This window comes from Pantherophis guttatus, chromosome 7 (genome assembly GCF_059756535.1).
Source record: "Pantherophis guttatus breed Tessera chromosome 7, ASM5975653v1, whole genome shotgun sequence".
Lineage (NCBI taxonomy): Eukaryota > Metazoa > Chordata > Lepidosauria > Squamata > Colubridae > Pantherophis > Pantherophis guttatus.
This window is the reverse complement of record NC_142069.1, coordinates 40,215,211-40,241,070: the sequence shown is the minus strand read 5'-3', so window position 1 is coordinate 40,241,070 and position 25,860 is coordinate 40,215,211. Positions and strand designations below refer to the sequence as shown.

General features: G+C 36.6%; 1 protein-coding gene across 1 annotated transcript in view; it reads right to left on the bottom strand.

Annotated features, from left to right (window-relative positions):
- Window positions 1-25,860, bottom strand: part of MGAT4C (MGAT4 family member C) — a 360,127-nt gene that overhangs the window by 216,093 nt on the left and 118,174 nt on the right. Inside the window, exon 3 of the mRNA XM_087874044.1 lies at window positions 25,597-25,644. The gene's annotated coding sequence lies outside the window, so the exon portion shown is untranslated. The remainder of the gene's footprint in view (window positions 1-25,596; window positions 25,645-25,860) is intronic.

Below are 25,860 nucleotides of genomic sequence, written 5' to 3'. Positions count from 1 at the left end.
GGGAGGCTATTGATGGTAGTAGGCGGTCCCGTAAGTAACCAGGTCCTAAGCCATGGAGCGCTTTAAAGATGATAACCAGAACCTTGAAGCGCACCCAGAAGACCACCGGGAGCCAGTGCAGCTCGCGCAGGAGAGGTGTTACATGGGAGCTCCACGCCGCTCCCAAAACCACCTGCGCGGCCGCACTCTGCACCAGTTGGAGCCTCCAAGTGCACCTCAAGGGGAGCCCCATGTAGAGAGCGTTACAATAGTCCAGACGAGAGATGACGAGGGCATGAGTGACTGTGCGTAGCGAGTCCCGATCTAGAAAGGGACGCAACTGGCGAATCAGGCAAACCTGATGAAAAATCCTCCCGGTCACGGCCGTCAAGTGCTCTTCTAAAGACAGCCGTGAATCCAGGAGGACGCCCAAGTTACGAGCCCTTTCCGTGGGGGCCAATGATTCGCCCCCAATAGCCAGCGATGGTGCCAGCTGACTTTATTGGGACGTCGGAAACCACAGCCACTTGGTCTTGGATGGGTTGAGCCTGAGCCCATTTCTCCCCATCCAGATCCGTACGGCCTCCAGGCACTGGGACATCACTTCAAGGGCATCGTTGGGGTGGTCTGGGGTGGAGATGTACAGCGGGGTGTTGTCAGTGTACTGATGGTACTTCACCCCAAAACCACGGATGATCTCACCCAGCGGCTTTACATAAATGTTGAACAAAAGGGGCGAGAGAACCAATCCCTGCGGCACCCCACATATAAGGGGCCTCGGGGTCGATCTCTGCCCCCCTGTCAACACAGACTGCGACCAATCAGAGAGAAAGGAGGAGAACCACTATAAAATGGTGCCTCCCACCCCCAACCCTTCCAACCAGTGCAGCATGATACCATGGTCGATGGTATCAAAAGCCGCTGAGAGATCTAACAGGACCAGGACAGAGGAACAACCCCTGTCCCGAGCCCTCCAGAGATCATCAACCAACGCGACCAATGCCGTTTCCGTGCTGTACCCAGGCCTGAAGCCCGACTGGAACGGATCAGATACTGTCGCACAACCACACTCTCAACAACCTTCGCAATGAAGCAAAGGTTGGAGACTGGACGATAATTAGCCAATACTGCCGGGTCTAGGGAAGGCTTCTTGAGGAGGGGCCTTACCACCACCTCTTTCAGGGTGGCAGGGAAGACACCCTCACCCAACGAAGCATTTATAATCCCCTGGAGCCAGCCTCGCGTCACCTCCTGGGAAGCCAGCACTAACCAGGAGGGGCACGGGTCCAACAAACATGTGGTCACATTCAATCTACCCAGAATCCTGTCCACGTCATCTGGGGTCACAGGATCAAACTCATCCCAGATAACAGTCTCAAGACCTGCCTCTGTCACCCTCGCTGGATCTATCCAGTCAGAGTCCAGACCTGCCCGAATCTGAGTGATTTTGTCATGCAGATACTGAACAAAATCCTCGGCTCTTCCCTCCAAGGGGTCCTCCCGCGCTTCCTGGTGGAGCAGGGAGTGGGTTACCCTAAACAGGGCGGCCGGGCGATTATCTGATGATGCAATAAGAGCAGCAAAATGAGTGCATTTTGCTGCTTTTATCACCACTAGGTAACTCCTAATATGAGATCTTACCAGTGTTCGGTCAGATTCAGAAAGACTAGCCCTCCAACAGCTCTCTAGGCGTCTTTTCCGGTGCTTCATCTCCCTCAGCTCCTCGGTAAACCAAGGAGCCAGGCGAGATCGGCGCCGGGTCAGAGGCCGCAAAGGCACGACTCGGTCCAGGTCTCCAGCAGCCGCCCTATCCCAGGCGGCCACTAGGTCTCCAGATGAGGCGTGAGCCAGAACCTCCGGGATTGGCCCAAGCTCCATCTGGAACCTATCAGGTTCCATCAGACGCCTGGGGCGGTACCATCTTATCGGTTCCGCCTCCCTGCAGCGGGGTGCCACGGTTCAAAGGTCAAGGCAAAGGAGCAAGTGATCTGACCATGACAAGGGCTCGATTACTATATCCCCTATCTCGAGATCCCTCAACCACTGTCCAGAGACAAAAACCAAATCCAGTGTGTTTCCCCCAGTGTGCATAGGGCCATGGATTAATTGGGTCAGGTCCATGGCTGTCATGGAAGCCATGAACTCCCGAGCCACCTCAGACGCCTCACCCACGGATGGCAGGTTGAAATCCCCCATGACCATAAGTCTGGGGGTATCAACCGCCACCGCGGCAATAATGTTGAGTAGCTCGGGCAGGGCTGCCGCCACGTGGCAGGGAGCCAGGTACGTGATCAGCAAACCCATCTGAACCCCGTGGCCCCACTTCACAAAGAGGGACTCACAACTGGCAGTCTGAGGAACGGTGGTCTCCCTCGGTCTAAGGCCTTCTCTAATAATAACCGCTACTCCCCCGCCTCTCTCCTGTGACCTCGACTGATGGAATGCATGGAAACCTGGTGGGCACATTTCTACCAGAGGGACCCCTCCCTCCGGGCCCAGCCAGGTCTCCATAATACCCGCCAGGTCCGCTCTCCCCTCATAAACAAGATCACAGATGAGGGGGGCTTTATTTACTACGGACCTGGCATTGCAGAGCATCAGACAAAGGCCCGGGCCCTGAAGGTCTGTACTACCTAGTTAATTTGCATGTGGCTGCAGCAATGAAAACTCTAAATTTGGAAAGGAAGAATTATCTGCAAGTGACTGGAAGTGAATATTTGAAGGGCTTTATGAACAAGCTGGTTACATTTGTACTGCCAAACAACTGTTGCCTAATAGTATGTGTCTCTGAACTCCTTCACCTGATCTCTGAGCTGGTGGCTGATCCTTGCAGACTGAAAGTACTAGAGGAATTAATTTGCCATATTCTCCTAACTGAATCCAGAGTGGCTCAGGATTTAGGCCTCAACACAAATAACCAGCATGTTCAAATTGATTACCAGCACAGATCACACAAGTCAATGGGAGTCTGCTAGAATAGTCACTGGCTTCAAAATGGTGATTGTCACCGGCTGATCAGCCCCTACACATATCACACATATTGCAGCCATATTAAAAGAGGTAGTGATCATTGCTGTGCACATTTTTGCTGTTATCAATACAATTCTTTATAACAAGAGGTTCATGGTCTGAAAATGAAGGACACTTCTGATAGTCCTTTATCATGGTCAAATCATATTATGGTCTCCCTGAAATCGAGCGGCACCTCCTGACCTTTTGTAGGAAAAGAACCATTAATATGGTTCACCCCAAATATCTTATGCCTAATTGATTCTGAGTGGGCATTTGTATAGAGTTTGATTACTGACAACTTCATGGATACATCCATATAGTTCTCTTGGCATACATAGAAAAATAGCTCTCCATTGCTTTCTTAGGGGACATTTTTGCTACTTCTCATTCTAAAGGATTACCCTGGGATTTCCTGTATAGCTATCTGGGCTATATCCATATTTAATCAAATCCTGTTTAGCTTGCAGGCCCAGAAAAATTTGGTTAGATGTTAGGGTTGCCAGGTCTGCTTCCAAAAAATAGCGAACAAGCGGGGGGGGGAGGGGGGTTAAGTAGTAAAAAAATTAAAAAAAAATTTACAATTAAATTATATATTTTCTTACAAACATTTTAACACGCCATTTTAGGTCAGTCGACACAAGCTACAATACATTTTAAAAATGTGAACTGTACATAATTTTATAATATATTTTTATTTTAATCTCATCATTAATTTTTTCGGAGAATCGAGTTCAATGGATATTCGATCTTTGTCTCATTCTAACTTATGAAAAAAAAAGACAAAACGCGATTCTCCTATCCTTATTCTCTTAGACTGTACAGCTTTAGATTACGTACCATTTCATCATAAAGCTTTTGAATAAAAAAAATGTCCACTATTTTGTGAAAAAAAATAGTGAACATAATGTGAAAAAAGCGGACTGTCCACTCAAATAGTGGACACCTGGCAACTCTATTAGATGTGCCTAACTGTGATGACACACATTTGATAACTTTTCAGTTCTATCATTAGAGTGTCGTCCATTCTAGCAGAGGAAAAGCCAGACATTGATTGAAAGCTATATATCTAAGGTAAGTGGGAAGAATGCTAGTTTTCACCCACAATAATTTTTACTATACACCTTTTAATTTTTTTTAAATAAAACTGAAAAAAGTGATTTTAAAAAGGTACAGAATGTCCTAACCTAAGACAAAGCAAACTCCCCTGGGTTATAGTCAGCCATCCCAGAAAGCCTATCATTTAGTGAAATCAGGATCAGATAATTTCAATTAAACAGACTCTTCTTACAAGTTTACATGTTTGGGAACCTTTGAAGAGAATTATTTACACGTGGTGTCCTAATTGCTTAGTAAGTGAGGAAAAAAATGTCAAAGGGCTACTGAAAGGAGATATGCTAATATGGATAAAATTCTACAATAAAGAAATAATAATGGATAAACCTATAGGATATATATGTGTGGGTGTGTCAACCTGCTGAATAGAAACATCTCATATTAAATAAAGAATTCTACACAAATTGTTTTAAGGTTATGAATCACTTCAAACATGGCTTTCAAGAAAAATTCTATTCCCTTGAAAGATGCTTCACTTTCAGCTCACCACTTCAATAAATATTACAAAAGTTTCCAGGGATCCAACTTTGTTTTGTTTGTTCAGGATGAAAGCCTCACAAATCCTATTAAATTATATATCCCAAACAGGATATAAGTCTGAAATTGTCAAGCAAGGAAGGAAAAAAAGGTGGCGACAAGCTGCACAATGTGACAGAGAGTGAATCAGTTACTATTTTGCTCAACCATGATTTTTAATTTCAGCCCATTGGATGGATTCCCACATTATCCTTGTCTATCAGGTATGATTGTAGACTTGAATCTTTGAGTTCACAAGATGCAATAAGCCAACATCAAACAAATTAAAGTCGGTGTAACCAAAGAAGGTAAGTTGGACATAACATTACTATTATTTTGTTAGCTTTTGCATACAATATTTGGTTTAGCCATTAACAGAAGTGAGACATTCAAGCAGAATTCATTATTGAATGTTTGAATAGGACTTGTGACTTCCAAAATTCTGATCTGTAAATACTGATCTTGCTGAACATTTTAATAGAGTCACTAAACTTGGTACAGTTTCTCACCAATTAAAGAATAAGATTTAATCTCTTCCTCCTCAATATTTCATCACAACCTTACCCACTCTTTGATTTGCATTGCAACATTCAGTTTAAATCTCTATTGAGTAATTACTCGACATTGTGCCACAGGAAATCAATTCATTCCCACAATTTTCCCAGGCTTCAGAATGCCAGCATTTTGGCTAGATTGTTGTTCTCCTCTGATTTAAGAATTAAATTCTGCTTAACTATTTCTGTCAGGTTTAATCAAATACTATAAATGGGAAGAGAAAGAAAGAAAAGAAGAGGCACACCCTCCCCCTCTGTTGTTTTGGAGCATAAGACTTTAAGGTCAATAACCCAAAGATCTAGTAAATTGCTAGTTGAATAATGTTCTGATTTAATTGCAGGTAAATTTCTCATCTGGTATTACAATATTAGGCAATGGCTCCATAATGTTGAATAACCATTATAGATCAAAGACCACAGACAGACATTTAGATTACACAATATAACAATGTGCCAACAATGCACAAAAAAGGCAACATTAAGAAAGTCAATGAATAACTGATAGTTGAAGTAGTTGAACACAACACTTTAAAATTTAAATTTAATTTAAAGAAAATTTAAAGTTTCTCAGAAGCATGCTATAATTCTTTACAAACTAAGGTTTTTGAGCACATGAAATATGTAAACAAATATATAATATTGGGGGGAAAATCAACCTATTTTTGTGTATATGTGAAATACTCAAGAAACAATGATACCTTGATCTTCAGCTGATGACTTGCCTTCAACTCTTCATCTTTCTCCTACATTGCAACATAGATGGATGATAGCTTTCACAGTCTGACAATGGCCAGAAAGATTAGCAGTATTGTGGACATTGACAAATTGGTTATATTAAACTTTTGCTACAGGGAGCCTGCAGTGGTGAATGAGACACCTTAAGCAAAATACCAGTTGCAAATCTATTGGGGAAAAAAAGATGCTGGCATTATATAGGAATCTTTTCTTAGAGGTATTTGCATATAGCTGTATCCAGCAGATAAATTAATTTGTGTAATTGTACTGGAAGAGAGATGTTGTTTGGAAGCCTCTCTTTTAATAGTGGCCATCTGATTAATGCTTTTACACATTTTCCTTCTCCCAAAAAACTCCTTATCAAGAGATACTCATCGTAAATTAGATCAGAGCAGCAGCTTAAAACTTAAAACATCACATTACTTAAAACATCACATTAGAATAAAATATAACAGTCAGTACCTGTTGATTCCATTATAAACCTCAGTTTATGACAATGCAATAAGATACTAGAATTCACCTTTGATATACTAATTTATACCTATAGGGATATATTTATCAAGCTAAGTTAACATGTTATTTTAGATATGCAAAGAGACTAAAATAGGAAGATATTTGTTTAGGAAGTAGAATCAAAAAATGAGGTTTAATTTTTATCATATGTTAAACACCATTAAAATCATCAGCATGCCTGAAGTAATCCAAAAGCAGTACTGAAACCAGATGCTAAAAGAAATTCAATTAATAAAAATAATAAATAAAAATAAAAAGTCAGATATTGTTTGGTTATATAATAAATGTAAAAACACTGAGGCCCATATAGACTCAGAGTTCTTTAAGGAATATTCATGATGATTAACACATAAAGTCATATGAATAAGATATACTGATAAATAATAGTTCACCATTTATGGAGTCAGTCAGAACCTGCTAGCATCAGATGAGCTACAGTGTAAAGATGGTATAGATGGTTCCAGATCAAAATTTCATCCTAGCTGCCTCTTCCTCTTCCTCTTTCTTTTCCTCTGCCCCCACCCTCCTCCTCCTCCTCCCCCACCCTCCTCCTCCTCCTCCTTCTCTTTATTCAGCCCCCAGGATAAAGGACTAGTCCAAAAATATGACTATGCAGAAAATAAACATGGTTCCCATTCATGACTGCCCTTAATGCTGATAAAATAATCAGCACAGCAATTTTCAATTAATATATGTATTGATTCATTATTTATAAATAAATTTAATTGAAATTCTTAAAACTGTTGTTTAATATTTTCACTAGATGTCTCACTTTGAAATATTTTTATTCAAGAAAATGACCAATTAAATGATGCATTTAATTGTTTGCTCCAAATTAATCACTTCAAAAACATCAGATGTTTGCGATATAATGCATGATATGTCAAAAACCTCTCATTTTGCAATTCAAACCCATAGAAGATAGAGGTGATCATAACTAAAAAGATTCAATACAGTCTCTAGATAATCTGGTTATTTCTCATTCTATCAAGTTGCCAATGAATTTTGCCTGAAGGAAAATTCAAGGTGATTTATGCAGCAGAAAAGCTTCTGCTTATCCCAAGTTGCTCTATAATCTGTACTGTTGAAATTTCAAGAAAAAAAAAACATATTTCAGTAATGTTGGAAATGGTATTTTGGAAGAGCTTGTAACAAATAAGACAATAAGTACCTCTATACAGATAGGGGTGGGGGAGAAAATCATTTAGTTTACATTTTAATATTAACAAATATGCACTTCCTTTAATAAATTAAGCAAAAAATGGGGAGAAATGTGGCTTTGGGTTTTTCTTCTTTCTTTCTTGAGTAGAAAGAAAGATTGCTGCCATATTTACTTTATCGGAAAAGAAGAATAGATTCTATAGAATTATAGAGTTTGTAAGATATAATCTATGCCACTGAGACCAAGCCTCTCTTCCTTGTAAAAATCCATGGAAAAGGGCTGTCTAGCCTTAAACAAATCCAGTGAATGAGAATCCACCACCATTCTGATAATGGATTCTATTTGTCAAATTGCTATTAGAATTTTCATGTTTCCCCCCTAATATTCAAACTGTTATGTATACTGCATTCTGAGAAGCTAAAAACATATTAGCTTTCTGAATGTACCCTTTCAACAATTTCAAGAGTGCTATCATAATTCATTTCTGGGTGTACATGTGATATGAGTAAAAAAAAAAAGATTATAGCTGCCAAATTGACTTTTTAACCACCCTGGGGATAACTGTGGATCTCCCCTACCTCATCTTTATATTTACAAAGATAAACCTCAATCTCACCTTCCAGACCCTTCAATATTTGAGTGAAGGAAGATTGATATCACAAGTTTTCCAAGGATAAGTGTCAAAGCATATTTCACAATCTTCATAAAATCAGAGAAAATTGCTTTTTTACATGCAGAATTGTTTTAATTCCCATCAGTGTCAGAACTTTCAGGAATTAATGGTTCCCCTTGCTGGCAAGAATGAGAAACTGCTTTTAGAATTATTTTTTCCCTAATTCTAGCAAGATTTGTAACACATATTAGGATGCAAACACACATCTGGTGCAGAGGGGGACAGAGTCTATTCAGAACATTTAGATGACTGAATATTCCTGTCCTAAGAAAATCTGAACAAAACTAACATGCCAATCACACAAGTGCCTATGATGGTGTATGCTGGAGCAATGCTTTGTGTAGATTTTCTAGACATTTCTGGATGGCTGTTTCATAGAACTGGTTGAAGGATCTGATGCTTTCATCAAAATAACAAAATGAGGATGTTGCATATATAAAGGAGAGGAGAGCTTGAATCACAATGGCTGAATTTCTTTCATCATTTCTCCCCCACCATTTACAATGACCCTGACATTTGCTTGCACTAAGGTCTGAAACAGAATGCTAAACTAAATGGAATTTTTATTGGATTTATACGTTGGTTTCTATGTATAATTATCTTAAGAATTTATGTAAGGAAATATGTAAGGTAGTAAACAAAGAAAAATATTAACTAAAGCTGCTTCTGGATGATGATTATCTAAGAGAACAATTTCTCATGACTCCATATCTTTTATAAAGCTATTAGTAACCAGGAAATTAGAATTGGTTTAAGAGTTATACATCTATAAGACATTCTTACAATATTTTCCACACATTCAGGGAAGTTTTGATTTAATTTTGACTCAGTACAAAAACAGTTGTTTAACATATCCATATTATTTATTTATTTGTATCTATCATCCATCCATCCATCCATCTCTATCTATCTATCTATCTATCTATCTATCTATCTATCTATCTAATCTTTGAATATGTTTGAATAGTCATAGGGTTGCTTAAAATGTTGTGCCTTTAAAGGGAGAATCTTCCCCAAAAGACAGAAATGAATTTATGTGTTACCTGTCTACAAGTAATCCTCAACTTAACAAAGTGTTACTAACTTAACAACTGCAGTAATTCATTTAACAACTGTTTTATTTAGCAACAGAAAGTTTGTGCTCAGTTGTGTTTGCAGGTCAAAGACTACCTGTATTGAAATCACATCATGCACAAGAAGTATTTCTTAGATGACAAACAACAGATAGTGAGAAATGATTAAAATATCAAGAGCTATTAATACAGGAGACTGGAGAATTCAAAATGATTCCAAAAAAAACCCCAATTGTCTGCAGAAGGATATAGTTTTCATATATTCAGTTAAGAAAAGGGTTTAAACTGGCTAAAAGACAATTGTAACTTAAAAACATAAAATGGAATTTAATTATGTACTTGCCAAAATGCATAATTTATTGTTAAGATTTGAAAGAGAAGATGGACATATAAAAGATTGCATGATACAATTGGCTGTTAATTTTGGATACAGTATATAAATGGACACTTTGAAGAGAATGTGGGTAACTATATCAAATTTACAATGTATCATAATTTGAAAGAAAACTATTATAAAATGATGTATCACTTGGTTTATGATATCAGAGATTATCAAAAAAATTTTACAGATGCATTTCAAACAAGTGCTGAAAATGTGGAAAACATGAAGAGACATTTTATCATGCATGGTGGACTTCTGGGAAAGCTAAGAAATTTTTGATACAAATTCACATGATAATGCAAACAATTTTAAAAATAAGTATTCTGAAGAAATTGGAATAATGAACAGTTTCTAGTTCAACATGGACAATGAACAAGAAACTAAGTTCTACTTGTGGCAGATACGTTTTGTATATGGTAACTGTAGTAAGGCTATTGTATGCACAACAATGGAAGAAAAATTAAATTCCCACAATGGAGGAATGAATTGTGAAAATGTCTTAATTTGTTGAGATAGCAAAGCTGACCTATTTGGTCAGAGGAAAAAAAACCCAAATGTTTTCTTAAAAGACTGGAGATCTTATATGGACTTTTTACTGAAAGAATTAAAAAAAATATGGTGATTTATGGGCTGAGGATTGAAAATGTGGATGTCGTAAGGAGGGATTTGTATAACATTTAAGAGGCAAGGAGGTTTGTAAAATTGTAATTATCTTTTAAAAAGAAGGTCAGAAGTCATTACATTTCATAACTGTAGTTTCTTTTCTTGCACCTTGTTCTTTTTTACTTTCTTTTTCTTCTACATTTGATTTTTACTGTATGTAAAATTCTTAATAAATAATAAATACACAGAGAGAGAGAAAGCATTTTCTCTTAAATTCTCAGAGAAAAAGATGTACAGATATGTACATTTCTTGGTGGAGAGGAAATTTATTTATTTTGACAAAGTGTAAACACCTTTTGGTATTTCCAAAAACAATGCTAAACATGAGGACCTGGATCGTTAATGTGCTGTATATAGTCATCAACAAAAGTGCAAAGAGCCATGAGTTCATTTCCCATATCCAAACTTCAGGACATACTATTTACATTTGATTATTTCCAATAAGGATAAAACTAGCTTACATATGACCTCCTGGGGTTCAATGTGTGCAGTACTCATGAGTACAGGATCTTTTTACCAGCATCAGTTGCTACCAGGATTGTGCTACAGAGGCCAAAATATACAATAGCTTTATCACAGCTGACATGTGGAATGTATATGAATTAAACCTGTGTAAACAACAAGATTGCTGCATAAGATTGGGATTTGGGTGTGAAGAAGAAAAAGGGTTCTCAGTGATAACTTCCCCATCCTAAGTAAGTCTAAGTCAAAGTGGAACACAACATTGTTTTTATGCACTACATTTTATATATATATGTAAGAAATCATGCCTGTGTTCTCCTGGTCAATCTTTGCTTCTTCTTTTTTTAAACTGAATTACCCATTATTGTTTTACTCATTTGTGACTGAATTATGAAATAAATATTGCTGTGTCATGCTGCATATTCTACACCTTTGGTGCATGTGATACTATCAAGGATGCAGAGAAGGTGGGTGACTTGCATCACAATGTTGCAACCCTGTTCTTGTTAGCCTCCATCTTTCCCCCCTGCATCACTACTATCACAATGGAATCAGGGGCGGGTTCCAAATCCCGTTGCTACTGGTTTGCTCATGCATGCACACTTGCTCATGCGTGTGCATGTGCTTGTGAGCTTGCACAGTGCTTCTGCACATGCACAGAAGCTTCTGTGCATGCGCAGAAGCATCCGGGCAGATGGGCAGAGCCTCCTGCAGCTGCCACTACCGTTTCGCCCGATCCAGTACAAACCGGTAGCAACCCACCACTGAATGGAATAGTATGTACTCATCATCACCACGATCGAAGCATTTAAAAAAAAAAAAACTTTGGGAGAAAATAACCATTTGTGCTCTTTACAGATCAAGCTTTTTTCTTTTATGTATTACTTGCCTTAAACTTGTTAATTTGTTAGTGAACTTTGCATTTTTAAAAATCTCTGATTAGAGGACAAAATTATTTCTTGCTAATTGTTACATGTAAAAATGTGGGTCACCCTCAGGAAAATATAGTTATCTTTATATTCTGAACACTTAAGTTTCTTTCAATCATAGTTAGGGAAATTTTTGCCTGGGCTTCAAAGGAAAAGAAAATAGTATGTTAATTTATTCTCCTACAGAGACCTTTGGATGGAGTTTTCAGGTTCCGGAGGCTGTAGCTGGTGATGAAGCTGTCAGAAAATGCTATACTTTCCTCACCCCTTGAAAGATATATGATATCACTGAAATCAAAAACATATGGCTGCTACTGAAACATTATTAAAAGAACAAAGAGTTCATAGGTATCTTTTCCTTGTAGCAGTAAGATACATATTTTAAAACATCAATTAAAATGTTAAAAGTAACAAATTAAGATGCTTCAATTCTGCATTTAATCATTTAAATAATAAAACATTTTCAATCTTGTCTTTGAGAACATATCTGAAAGGATAACACAATTTTCTAAAAGAAATAAATCATGAAAATACAAACAAACCAAAAGAGTATTAAAAGATGAAAAACTAGCAAAATTAACTGAAACTGAATGCTTTGAATTCTTCATAAATCCAGGGTTCTTCTAAAGAAAATATGAATAAAAGTATGAGAGTATATATAAAACAAAGAATATAGCTTATATCCTACCAATATTTTCTCATAAAATTGTTGTGACTATAGAGCAAATCTTGTTCAGATAATCTTCAAGCATAATGCAAGTAATGGGATACATAGAACTAGAACCTACAATAAACATTGTTGGGCAGTTAAGTAGCTAAATGATTATAGTTTGAACAGAACAGATATTCCAAGATTTATGTTTTTAACTGTAGGAATAATTGACTAAAGATAAAATCAATTGTTTTATTACTTTTGTTTGTCTGGATGAATTTATGTTCCACGTAATTTGCCTGGGTGTATGAGACTTGAGTGTATTTGTATATTTCTGGGTGTATGAGATTGTTCGGGTTTATCTTGAAAGCTGATGTGACACAAGTTATTGGAGGACTCTAGAAACATACTGTGAAATAATAAGAAAAAGCACTGAAAGGCATCTGAAAACTTTGAAAGCTCCCAAACAGCTTTGAATTGATTAGTTAATAGAGCTAAAGTATGAAGTAATAGAGTTTTGTTATTGTTGTTGCTCTAAAACTACTTACAATGTCATATCTGGTTATAGAGAAAAAAGATTGACAAATTCAAAATCCTTCACTTTCTCCCTTAAATGGAACATCTGTCTAAACTAGTGTTATTGTTGTCTCCCAGGGGATGAATTTTCACCTCAGACTACTCTCATATTAGGGAATGGACTTCTTAACCAAATTTGCTTCCAGCCAAGCTATTTAAAGATCAAGGAGTGTTAATACTAACTTTGAAGTGTGTTGTCCTTTAAGAATAAAGGGGAATAACTCATTACTGTAAGTTTTGTAGGGAGGAGTTGTTGAAAGTTACCATGACTATTTATGTAAGACACAAGTATTAAGAGAGAGAAACTAAAATAAATGAAAATTATAAAAGCATTTTCCACCTCAAAGGATCTAAACTTCAAGATACTGGTAAAAATAAACATCCTTAGGCCTTGCAAATAAATCAGATTTCACTCCACATAATTTGAAATTTGCTTAAGAAAAATCCATGATCTTTATGGGGGAGCTATAATAAATTAACAGTCTCTTCCTTCACTATCAGGATTTATATGACGATTCTGAGGACCTAACATTTGCAGTTTGTAGTTTTCTGAGATAGCTGCCCAGTTAAAATGACATCTAAAATGTGGATAGCAAGAGAAAATGTATGCAAAATTACATAAATATGAATGAACAATTTGCAAAAACAGATTAGACTTGAAGAATTCTTTTTTTTTTAAGGTGTGCTTTAGGGACTTCTAACAAAAACATACTGAGACAGAAGCAGGAAGAAACACACTTAAGGTTAAGTGACAATAAAATTGTCAATTCCTTTTCTGAAAATATTGCTTGAAAATCACATTTAGTGCCAGAGACATTCATCTGCATTAAATGCAGCATTGCATTCTCACATACATCTGTATTTAAATCATCTATATCTTTCTTTTTTATGCCTGTAATAGGAAAGTCTGTTCTTTTGAATTTAGAATTAGGATAACAGATGGTAAAAAGCTTAGTTTAAAACCAATATGGACTTTAAAATATAACCACATTTCCCGCATTCTCCAATGTAACAGACATTTAGTTTAGTATAAAAAACAGTTTTTTGCTATAATGGAGTGCATCAGCAGATGTCTATGCCTTAGCAAGTATATGCAACAACATCACAACATTCACTCTCTCTCACACACACATTTCCTCTTTCATATCAAGTGAATGGATCCAAACACTGAAGAAAATCCAGGATGTCTTGTAAAAAAACATAATGCAAACTAAATTGAAGAAAAGGATAAGGCTCTGGACATTAATGTTTAATAACAATTTATGAATAAATACATATTTTTGATCTTGAAATATGTTTCTGAAAAGATGTTCAGCTATTGCAGTTATGGGCAGATTAAAAGCCATGGTTAACTGAGAGAGTTCTTGGAGGCAGTTTGGCAGGACATGTATCCACCATTCCAAAGCAATAGTACATATGCAATCTGAAGAGTCGCTATCTTAACTAAGATCATGATGTGAATCTACATAAACTTAAGACTACTGTCACTGCGAATGTTTTTAGGAAAACCAATATCTTATCACCTATGTTTTCTGCAATTATTAAATGAATGGTCAATGTCGCTTTGAATATAACAATTGGTATAACTATTGTTATAAAATTTTGGGAGAGGAAGTACTGATGTAATACAGTCAATTGCTGAAAAAAGCAATGTACTTTTAGGATAGGCACAAAATATGAAAAGGAGAATCAATCGATTATCTTTCAGATCAGGGGTGAAATCCAGCAGGTCCTAACAGGTTCTGGAGAACCAATAGTGGAAATTTTGAGTAGTTTGGAGAACTGGCAAATACCACCTCTGGCATTCCCACCTCTGAGTAGGGTGGGAATGGAGATTTTGCAATATCCTCTCCCTGGAGTGGGGTGGGAATTGGAGACTTTGCAATATCCTTCCCCTGCCACACCCACCAAACCACGCCCATAGAACCAGTAGGGAAAAATTTTGGATTTCACCCCTGCTTCAGATCTGTCATAGCTGGTGAGCCATGTGAAAGCTGGTTTTAGGAAAAGTGCTGTAGAATGCCCAGGCAGATAATATAGATACAACATTGTTGACTCATTAAAACTGATTAGTCCCATCTATTGTTTCACTTTTTTCTCTTTCACATTCTGGCACAAATCTTATACTCCCACATTCCCTCCTCTTCCCACCTATACAATTATTTCTCAATTCACTGGAGAGTAGGTGGCAATAATTAAATCTGTTTCTTTGTTAAATGGAAATAGGACAGGGAGATGCAGCTGTCCCTCTATTGGTTAGAATTAATTAAGTATCTAAGTTTACAGATACACACATCTATCTGGGAGACTAAATTGATTTCCTAGTAGACTAAAAAACAAAGGCAGGCACAGAGGATGAATTGATTGATTGCTCAGATTAGGTCATGTAGAATCTTATTGTTAGATATTAAAGTAAATTTTTAGTATGCAGCTCCTTAAGACAGGGAAAACAGGAGATAAATTCTCTAAATTTGTATATTTGGACATTTGTACTTCAGATGACAACATAAACTTCCCTAAGAAACTAAGATCATAATCATTCGCAGCCACTTACTTTAAACACTAATTACTAGCTTTGCATATTTGAACTTCCAAAGTTAAGAATCAAATTTGCAGCCCTGAGGTGGCATGTGCTGTGCTTTTTACTAAGCAATAAATGCTTATATATAACAGTAATAACAATAGCACTTAGACTTATATACCACTCCATAGTGCTTTACAAACTCTCAAAGCAGTTTACAGAGTCCACATATTTTTCCCAACAATCTGGGTCCTCATTTTACTGATCTCAGAAGGATGGAAGGCTAAGTCAACCTAAGAGAGGGATATTGTTGAGGAAGATAGTAAAATAATCAAATCAAAATCTAAGCAAGCAGATAACAGAATAATTACATTATTTTAATCTTATTTGTTCTATTTTACATTGCTTATGAAAATGTATCGATAAAAACATTTTGTTATTTTATTAAGAAATAGATAGATAATCTTTTGCAAACTTTATTTTAATAATTTGAGATCTCTCAGATCACTCCATTAAAAGTTCTACTCTTCAAACAGCAAGTTGCAAAAACTCGGGACTCTTCTCTGAATATTACTGCTATTGCTGCTGAGAATGAACAGCTGATATTCTTCCTCATGAAAGAATGGAGGAAGTTATTTGATAAATATATCAAAACAGGTTTCATTTATTAAAATATTTTTTCAGAAGATCAACAACAACAAAAAGTATTCAGTCTTGAAAATATTCACTGCAGGAAGAAATATTTTGTTTCCAATACCATGATATCCACCAATGTTTTTCTTGTGGTAAGCATCACTTGATTTTAGTGATGAAATAACCTCGGGCTGCATGCAGGTAATTTGGAGTAGTAAAGATGTAATACTTACTGCAAAAATTATTTGTGAAAAATGCTTTGGACCTCATGTGAATATGGTATCCCTCCACTATTCATTAAAGTAACTCACTAAGTCTGAATAAAAAAGGCAGCTGCTTAAGTAAACCCCTCATAACACTACAATTGATGTAATTCTTGAGGCAGATACATTTTTCTTCCAGTCTCACAGGAAACTTGGGGGGGAGAGTGTTTGGCTAATTTACTGAATTGCAGAATGATCTTATCTTGGGAAGATCCAAATAATGTCTTCCTAATCATTTCACAGGTACACACTTCTAATAAATAGCATCTAAAAATAATTCAGGATTTTGCTAATATTTCACTCACATTTTTGTACACCAGAATTTTCTGAATGTTATGTTATGTTATTGTGGTTTGCCACACAATCATCTAGATGTTCAGACTGGATTTGGCATTTTTGTCCACCTACTGAATCCTTCCCAAGGAACAAGGATATTGTTATTGTTGTTGTTGCTGCTGCTGCTGCTGCTGCTGCTGCTGCTGCTGTTGTTGTTGTTGTTGTTGTTGTTGTTGTTATTATTATTATTATTATTATTATTATTAAGACAACTCTGAGTGATTTCTCCACACTATTAAAAACTAGAGTCTACCACAGTGTCAATTCTGTCAGGACCTTAACTGGAGATATATTAAACAATCATAGTGAAAGTTCCAGAATTAAAGTATAATTAATAAAAATACACCCACTTCATTATATAATCTTTGAATTTAATAATATACCAAACAAACAAGCAAGCAAACAAACAAACAAACAAAAACAGTTTCTTCTTTACTTCAGTCAATATTTGAAAGTAGAATAGACAATCATTTAATAATCTGTGAGTTTACAGAGTAACATATTCTATTCAGAAGATGAAGCAGAAGGTCAGAGAAGGGCAGAAGAAATGGTAAAAGTGTATGATATCAATTCACTTTAAGCAATATTGATTCTTAGAAGGAGAATTCAGAAAACAATAAAGACTTCTGCATGATAGAAAAAGGCAGAATTCTGAAAATTTCCTGCCGTAGATGGAGAGTCATTTACAAAGAGTGTCATTTTGTATATTCAAACATCAAGGGGAAGGAAAACGTGAGTGAGATTTGTTAAGAAGGAACATCTTTTGCCTAGACGTCACACTGCTTGGGAATGGAGAATAGAACTTAGTTAATGTTTCTGAACTGAAGAGGAGAAATTGGAATTGTCTTTCCTTTTCATTGCTGGACTACTTGTGCACACAGTTCTGGTCGTCAAACTCTTGGAGAAGGAAGATAGTGAGTTTCATCAATGGCTGCTTGTTTTGCTGTTTACCTGGACTCTCAGTGTGCTCTTTGGCTTCCTGAATCTGGGATTATCCCAAAGCTAGGAGCTGAGATTATACCAAAGGGTGGGCATTGATATATTGTTCCTTTATTTGATTCTGGATCCAACAGACCAGATGAAGCTGACTTATTTTTCAAAGCAGGTATGTTTCAGGGACCCAGAAAGTTAGTGCTTTCAAAGTTTAAGATGGTGAGAAGACTATGGTTCGGCTCCTGTAATGTTAAGCAATCTCTATGACAGTGTACTGCATGTTTAATCTGATGGAATAGATTTCTGCACTTTTGGATGTCACATTGGCTAGGCTCAAATCCATAAGCTAAAAATATTTCTTCTGGGATAAGCAAAAGTATGGATAGTGATGGAAAGCTCAGGAATGACTCCCTTTTCTAAAGTTCTAAAGTTCTTCAGAGTGACTTTGGTTTTAAAAAAAAGGACTATGATAATGTTTTCCTTATTTTATAGAAGATTTATGTCTGCGATAAAATTATTGCTAGTTTAAATAATGATATTTGTGACAGATACTAGAAAAAAAGAAGTGGTCCAGGATAACAAAAAAGGAGTAAAAGGGAGACAAGGGGGAAATATTTGGCTAGACTGACAACTTTCTTTCTACCTGAAAAAAATGTGGTGGTTCTGAAAAGGTTTTCTAGACATTTTATTTATTTATTTGTTTCCATTTCTATACCGCCCTTCTCCAAATAGGACTCAGGGCAGTGAACAGCCAAAGTAAAAAACAGAACATACAAAATTTAAAAAACAGTTTAAAATAATTAAATATTTTGGCCACAAATTAAAACAATCCGATTTAAAATCAATTTAAAATTTAACTCAAGCCAGTCCAGCTAGTTGAAATAAATAGGTTTTCAGGGCCTGACGAAAAATCCGGAGGTCTGTTATTGTACGTATCTCTGGGGGGAGGTTGTTCCAGAGGATGGGCGCCACCACAGAGAAGGCTCTCCCCCTGGGGGTCACCAGCTGACATTGTCTGGCGGACGGCACCCGGAGGAGGCCCACTCTGTGCGAGCTTACTAGCCGGTGGGAGGCTATTGGTGGCAGAAGGCGGTCTCGTAAATACCCCGGCCCTAAGCCATGGAGCGCTTTAAAGGTGGTCACCAACACCTTGAAGCGCACCCGGAAGACCATCTTTTTATTGACCAAGAACCTTCTGAAGAAAAGATATTCTGAAAAGTGTATGCAATTGCACTGAATAGCAAACGCCTAGGTAGAGGCAACATTATTGCATACAGATATAATTTTGTTACATCTGCCATTATTTTATCATCACCCATCAATCAGCAATGTAATGGGAAGAGCTGGGGAAGATGCTTACCTATTCTTACTTTGGAAATATTGTCCGTAACGCATTTTAATATCTTAGCCCCTGTTGCTACTAGAATTTCTGTACACCAAGTGATAAAAGATTACCAAAGGTTTACCACATTTCTTCAAATGGAGATCATTTTTGTAACTGATAGGCCAGCCAGACTCCTTGAGGGTACCAGTTTTAGGGCAAAAGGAAATTGTTATCTGCAGTCAGGAGTTTGATATGTTGGCTTGACTACATTTTTAAGATTGCACAAATATTAAGCCAAATAAGAGGCACAGTTTAGGTAGAGCCAAATCAGATAACAATACCATAGAAACCAATGGGTGGAAATGAAGACAACCACTAATTTTAATTACAAAAGATTTCACAACTGAAATTATAACTAACTTATTTCATTTTCGTATATTCATGCCAAAGTTGAGGTATCTAGAATCTGAAATAGATTCAGGAATTTTGATGGAAACTTGATGGAAAGTTATACCAAAGCATAATATACAAAGATCATCTAACTCTTTATTTTTCATGTAAAATTTGTAATAGAAAGACAGAGGGGAAGGGAAATAAATTATTGGGGGAATAAAATATGTTTATTTTAAATACATATTTTATGCATTAATGTTTTTCTGATAATATAGTCAAGTGGGATAAAACTTAAGGAGTTTATAAAGTAATTTTTTAAAAAAATATTTAATTTACAAGCAGAATAAAATGAAAACATAAGAGATTTACAGGAAAATGTGATATTTCTGCACTAAAGTTTAATATGCCAGCAGGGAAAGAAAGCAGACAATTAACAAGTGTTATTCCCAGGTCTATAGTAATAGTACTGATGTTGGTATACTAAGTACTAAATGATACAGAAAACTATTGACTAGTAACATGGGAGTCAATGAAGGAAATCTTTATATTCACTGGGGCTATGTGTTATTAGCTGCACTGAGTTTTACCTTGCTTTCATTAAGTATCTGATTAAAATTTTGCATAGGAAAATTTATCTTCAAAAATAAATAAAAGAGATTGAATACCATGGATGTAAATACAGATTCAGGAGAAAATAAGTCTTACCTGTGTAGATTCCCAAAGTGCATGATTCCCATAAGAAATAATCAGATTAAAAGGAATATATTTATATCTAACATTAGAAATTGTGCTGGAGCAAGGAGATGACTGCCAAAGGCCTTTTGTTAATATTGAAAAGTATCTTGCCTTTGATATTAAAGATTTATTTATTTATTTATTTATTTATTAGTTCGATTTATATGCCGCCCTTCTCCGGAGACTCAGGGCGGCTTACAATGCGTTAAGCAATAGCCTTCATACTTTTGTATATACCTGCTTAGTAGGGCTTTCGCCCCCCCCCAAGCGGTGTTCTTTTTATACAAAATCAGCTTATTGCCCCCACAAACCGGGTCCTCATTTTACCTACCTCGAAAGGATGGAAGACTGAGTCAACCTTGAGCCTGGTGAGATTTGAACTTGCAGTAATTGCAGGCAGCTGGTGTTACTTAACAGCACTTTAGTCTGCTGCGCCACCAAGGCTCCTTACCACAGTAAAGTTCACATATGCTTTTGAAAGGTATCTTTAAGGGGGTGGGGAGAGAAGAAAGGTACTTTTGTGTGATAATAAGACAAATGTACATCAGGATGATGATAATTCACCTTTCCAACATCATTCTGCTTTATAGTTGAAGTATGATAATTAATACTTCAACAGAAACCTGAAAATCTTTGCTTTTTCTCAGCATTTTTTTCTTTAGAAGCAGAATCTCCCATTATTTATTGAGATACAGTATAGTGAATAAATGCTGATGAATTTCCTTATAAAGAACTACTTAAGTAGCCCTTTTCAAAAGGCAAAGATGTCTGTTTTGGAACTCAGATTCCCAAATCCTGCGCACAGCAATCATTCCAAAATAAAACCCCTTTAAATCTAGTTTGGATCTCAGTGAACTTTTATAATTTAAGCTAGTTAAATTGTCTCTTGTGATTTCACATTCTGTGGTCATCATCATATTCCTCTAAACCTGGCACAAGCATGTTCTGATGATGATTTTATATGGACTTTTTATTAAAAATGGGGAAAAAAGAAAGAAACATACAGTTCATATTAGTCATAATAATTCCCCAGTATTTTACTCTATTCTCAGTTAATTTGAATACCCATTTTGCAATACATTCTTATTAATTTCACAACTTTCACATCTTAATTTTCTTCTTATTAATTTTGAATCCAGTTAATACACCAAATTCCTTTAATTTTTTTTCTCCCATAGGATTTTTGAAAATGAAACCCAAATCATCTGCAAATGCCTTTAATATACTATGATTTCCAATGGAAAACATGATATTCTTTCTTGATTGCTTTGACTCAGAATCATCCTAAATGATGATGATGATGATGATGATGATGATGATGATGATAATAATAATAATAATAATAATAATAATAATAATAATTTCAAATACAGAAATACAGGATCATCATTTGGAACACAACAGGCCAGATATCATGGTTGTCAAGGGTTGAAGTGTACAGTTTATTGACATTACTGTACCAGGAGACACCAGATTTGAAGAAAAAGAACTGGAAAAAAATCACGAAATATTGTGACCTGGCCATCAAAACTACATAGCTATGAATGAAACATGTAACAGTGATACCCATTGTCATCAGGGCACTTGGTACCATGTCCAAGAATTTTACAAAACGCATCAAGAAATTGCAGCTTCTTGCAATAACACCAGTGGAACTGCAAAAAACTGTGCTACTCAGAACATCATATATTTTAAGAAGATACTTGGTTGATACCTAGGACACTGGCAGCAACCCGTATCAACCATTAGCACCAGTCAATGGTATTTGTGACACATTTTTAAATGATCAGTTGACTGAGTTTCATGTTTAATAAATAATAATAACAATAACAACAACAACAACAACAACAACAACAATAATAATAATAATAATAATAATAATAATAGCTGTAGCTATAGTTATAGTTTATTATATTTATATACCGCCCCTTTCTCGAGGGACTCGGGGCGGTGAACAACCAACAAATAAAATACACAGATACAAAATTTAAAACACAATTAAAATCCAATTAAATCAATTTGGCCCATAGTTAAAAACTCTATATTAAAACCCCTAATTTTTTAAAACAATTCTTTTTAAAAAGAGTAGGTCAGGCCAGCCCGGCTTGATGAAACAAAAACGTCTTTAGGGCAGTTTCGGAAAGTGCGAAGATCAGGGATCCGCCGTATCTCTGGGGGCAACTCATTCCAGAGGATAGGTGCCCCAACAGAGAATGCTCTCCCCCTGGGGGCCACCAGCCGGCATTATCTGGCCGATGGCACCCTGACGAGGCCCTCTCTGTGGGAGCGTACTGGTCGATGGGAGGCTATCGGTGGCAGAAGACGGTCTTAATAATAATAATAATAATAATAATAATAATAATAATAATAATTGTGCCAGAAGTTTGGATTTGAGTACAGCAAAAACCACTGGGAACATCAGGTTGAGAAAGTTTTAGAGAATGAGAAACTCAAGATCTTGTGGGACTTTAGGATTCAGACTGACAGGCACTTGGTCCACAACACACCTGACATAACAATAGTTGAAAAGAAAAAAGTATGGTTCATTGACATTGCAATACCTGGTGATGCACGAATTGAAGATAAGCAGCAAGAAAAAATCACAAAGTACCGGGACTTACAAATTGAAGTTGAGCGACTGTGGAAAAAGAAATTGTGTGTTGTCCCGATTGTAATTGGAGCCCTCGGAGCAATACCCAAAGGGCTACCCCGCTATTTAGAAATTCTAAATTTGCCGGACTTGAACATTTTGACTCTACAAAAAACCACCTTACTCGGAACAGCTTACATCCTCCGACGATACCTTAACAGTTCCTAGGTCCTTGGTTAGGACTCGAGCTGCTGAGCTATTAACCAGCCTCAAAGGCTGTGAATCTCACTAAAGATTAACCAATAAATAATAATAATAATAATGACGTATATGTTGCCTGACTCGAAGAGATGGAAGAGAAGTTATACTATTTAGATTCTGAAAGGATGATTTCCTTCTCTTTCTTCCTATCTTGTAAATTTGGAAAGAAATTATAATAAATGCACTACTGGTAGTCCTTTTTTAGCAACCATAATCAGGACTGGCAACTTGATCATTAAACAACGTAATTGCTAAAGAAACTGATGGTGTTTACAACCTTACTTCAGGTTACGTTTGCTTTATAGACCTGTGAAAATTGCAAATGCAAGGATAGGTCCCAAAGTTATTTTTTCATGACCATTGTAAATGCAGAGGGTCACTATATGAGGCAGATACTAAACAAGCTGTGTCTATTTCATATTAATTATTAAATGTCTAAGCTTGCAAGTCTCTATTGCTCTAAAATTTGGAAATGTGCATCTGCGCTCCTTTGAACACTCTGCTATGGCTCTTACTTTTAAGGTTAAACATTTTCCTTTTCTTCCTTATTTGCATACACATTCCCCTGCTACAATCACAGTTTAATATTTTTTTAAAAAATCTGGAATAGATTAGAATTATATGTTGGTGATTTGCAAACAAAACATTCTCAGCACCTAAACTAATGGCAAGAGATTTCAATAAATTGATTGGCATGATTATATGATCCTATATAATATATACCATCTTTTCACCTCTGCTATAGAGATAGTTCCATCATTTCTTATGCATAAAAAAGAATAAATAAATAAATAAATAAATAAATAAATAAATAAATAAATTTATTTCTATACCGCCCTTTTCCCGAGTCCTGGCGAATCAGGCAAACCTGATAAAAAGCCCCCTTGGCCACAGCCATCATATGCTCTTCTAAAGACAGCCGTGTGTCCAGGAGGACACCCAGATTGCAAGCCCTCTCTGCGGGGGGCAGGGATTCACCCCCAATAGTCAGCGATGGCACCAGCTGACTATATTGGGACACCGGAAGCCACAGCCACTCAGTCTTGGAAGGGTTGAGTCTGAGCCTATTTCTCCCCATCCAGACCCACACGGCCTCCAGGCAATGAGACATCACATCAAAGGCATCGTTGGGGTGGTCTGGGGTGGAGCTGTACAGCTGAGTATCATCAGCATACTGATGGACTCTCACCCCCAAACCACGGATGATCTCACCCAGCGGCTTGACATAAATGTTGAACAGAAGGGGTGAGAGGACCGACCCTTGTGGCACTCCCCATGCGAGGCGCCTCGAGGTCGACCTCTGCCCCCCTGCCAACACAAACTGTGAACGGTCGGAGAGGAAGGAGGAGAACCACCACAAGAAGGTGGTGGGAAAATTCTGTAGAGTGTGTTTGCTACAACATGTTTTTAGAAGCTGTATCTAACCTTGCTGAATAATAGTCAGTAATAACCTTACTGACTATTCAGCAAAATTCTTATAGTGGGCCAGCACAAAACCTTCCCTAATATATTTTACTGGAGTTTCACAATGTAATACCCATCATTTAGAATTGTTCCATAGACAGCCAAGCTGACAGTGATCATTTCCTAAAGATTCTATCCTTGCAGATGTCTGACAAGTTGCTTCTTGACTTAAGCCTTGTAACTCTAGGAAATGAATTCTTCCCTATTCAGCTTAAATAATCCTCACAACAGGAAGAAACATTTAATAAATTCCTGAGAACTGAGACAGCACATCAAATTTACAATGCAATAATTAATTGTTCAGATGAGTTAAATGTAAGTCATTAATCTAATCTAATTCAGTTACTATAACCTTCCTCACATCATCCTCAGCCCCAAAGACTATAAATCATAAACTTACATTCAAAGGATTGGTTTCATTTGGATTGCTTGGAAGTTAACAAAACCCTAATTTGGCTTTTTAATAAACATAAGGAAGATTTGCAGACATGTTCTATTATAAGTCTATTATGAGAAGAACATTGTGGAATAGACTGACTCCATGTTGTCAAAGAAGTAAGGCTACATACTCTCTCCTTATTTATTTAACTAATGTGCTGAGTATATATTAAGGGAAGCTGGTTTGGAAGAAGATTAATATAGTTTTAAAACTAGAAGAAGAAATGTCAATAATCTGTACTATGTTGAGGACACCAGCCTGATAGCTGAAAGTGAAGGATTTGCAAGATCTAATAATAAAAATTAAAGAACGATAAGGTAAGATCAAACTAATGACAAGTAGTGCAACCAAGTTTAGAACTGACAATGAAAATATGATAGCTATGAAAGTGATGGATAGCTTCTTTGTTTTAGATTGACCATAAACACTAAAAGAACAAAATGTCAAAAAATATGCTGCAGATTAGCAATTGGTAGAGCATCCATGAAAAATTATTGAGCTGCCCTTGATGTGTCTACAAAAATCAGAATAATGCAGGGAATGGTATTCACTGTGAGACTCTCTGGAAATGAGATGGATTTTGAAGAAGAGGATAAGAAGAATTTTGTCCTTTGGTGAGAATGCCATGGATATCCAAGAAAGCACAGAAATGGATTACTGAACAAATCAAACCACTAGAGGCACAAATTACCAGGTTCAAATTATCTTACCTCAGACACATTATGCAGAGACCTAGTTCTTTGGAAACTCCTCCAATGCTGAAAAAGTGAAACAAAAAAGAAGAGTAGTAATGATCAGCAGCACAGTGAATGGACTCAGTTACAGTGAAAATGGAAGTACTTTTGTAACACCTGAAGAACCAGGACAGAATATCAGGTAGGACATCTATCTATGTAGTCAATAAGAGTCAACAGTGACTTGATGGCACATAAGCAATCAATCAATTGAAGAAAAGATAATATAAGAAATTAAAA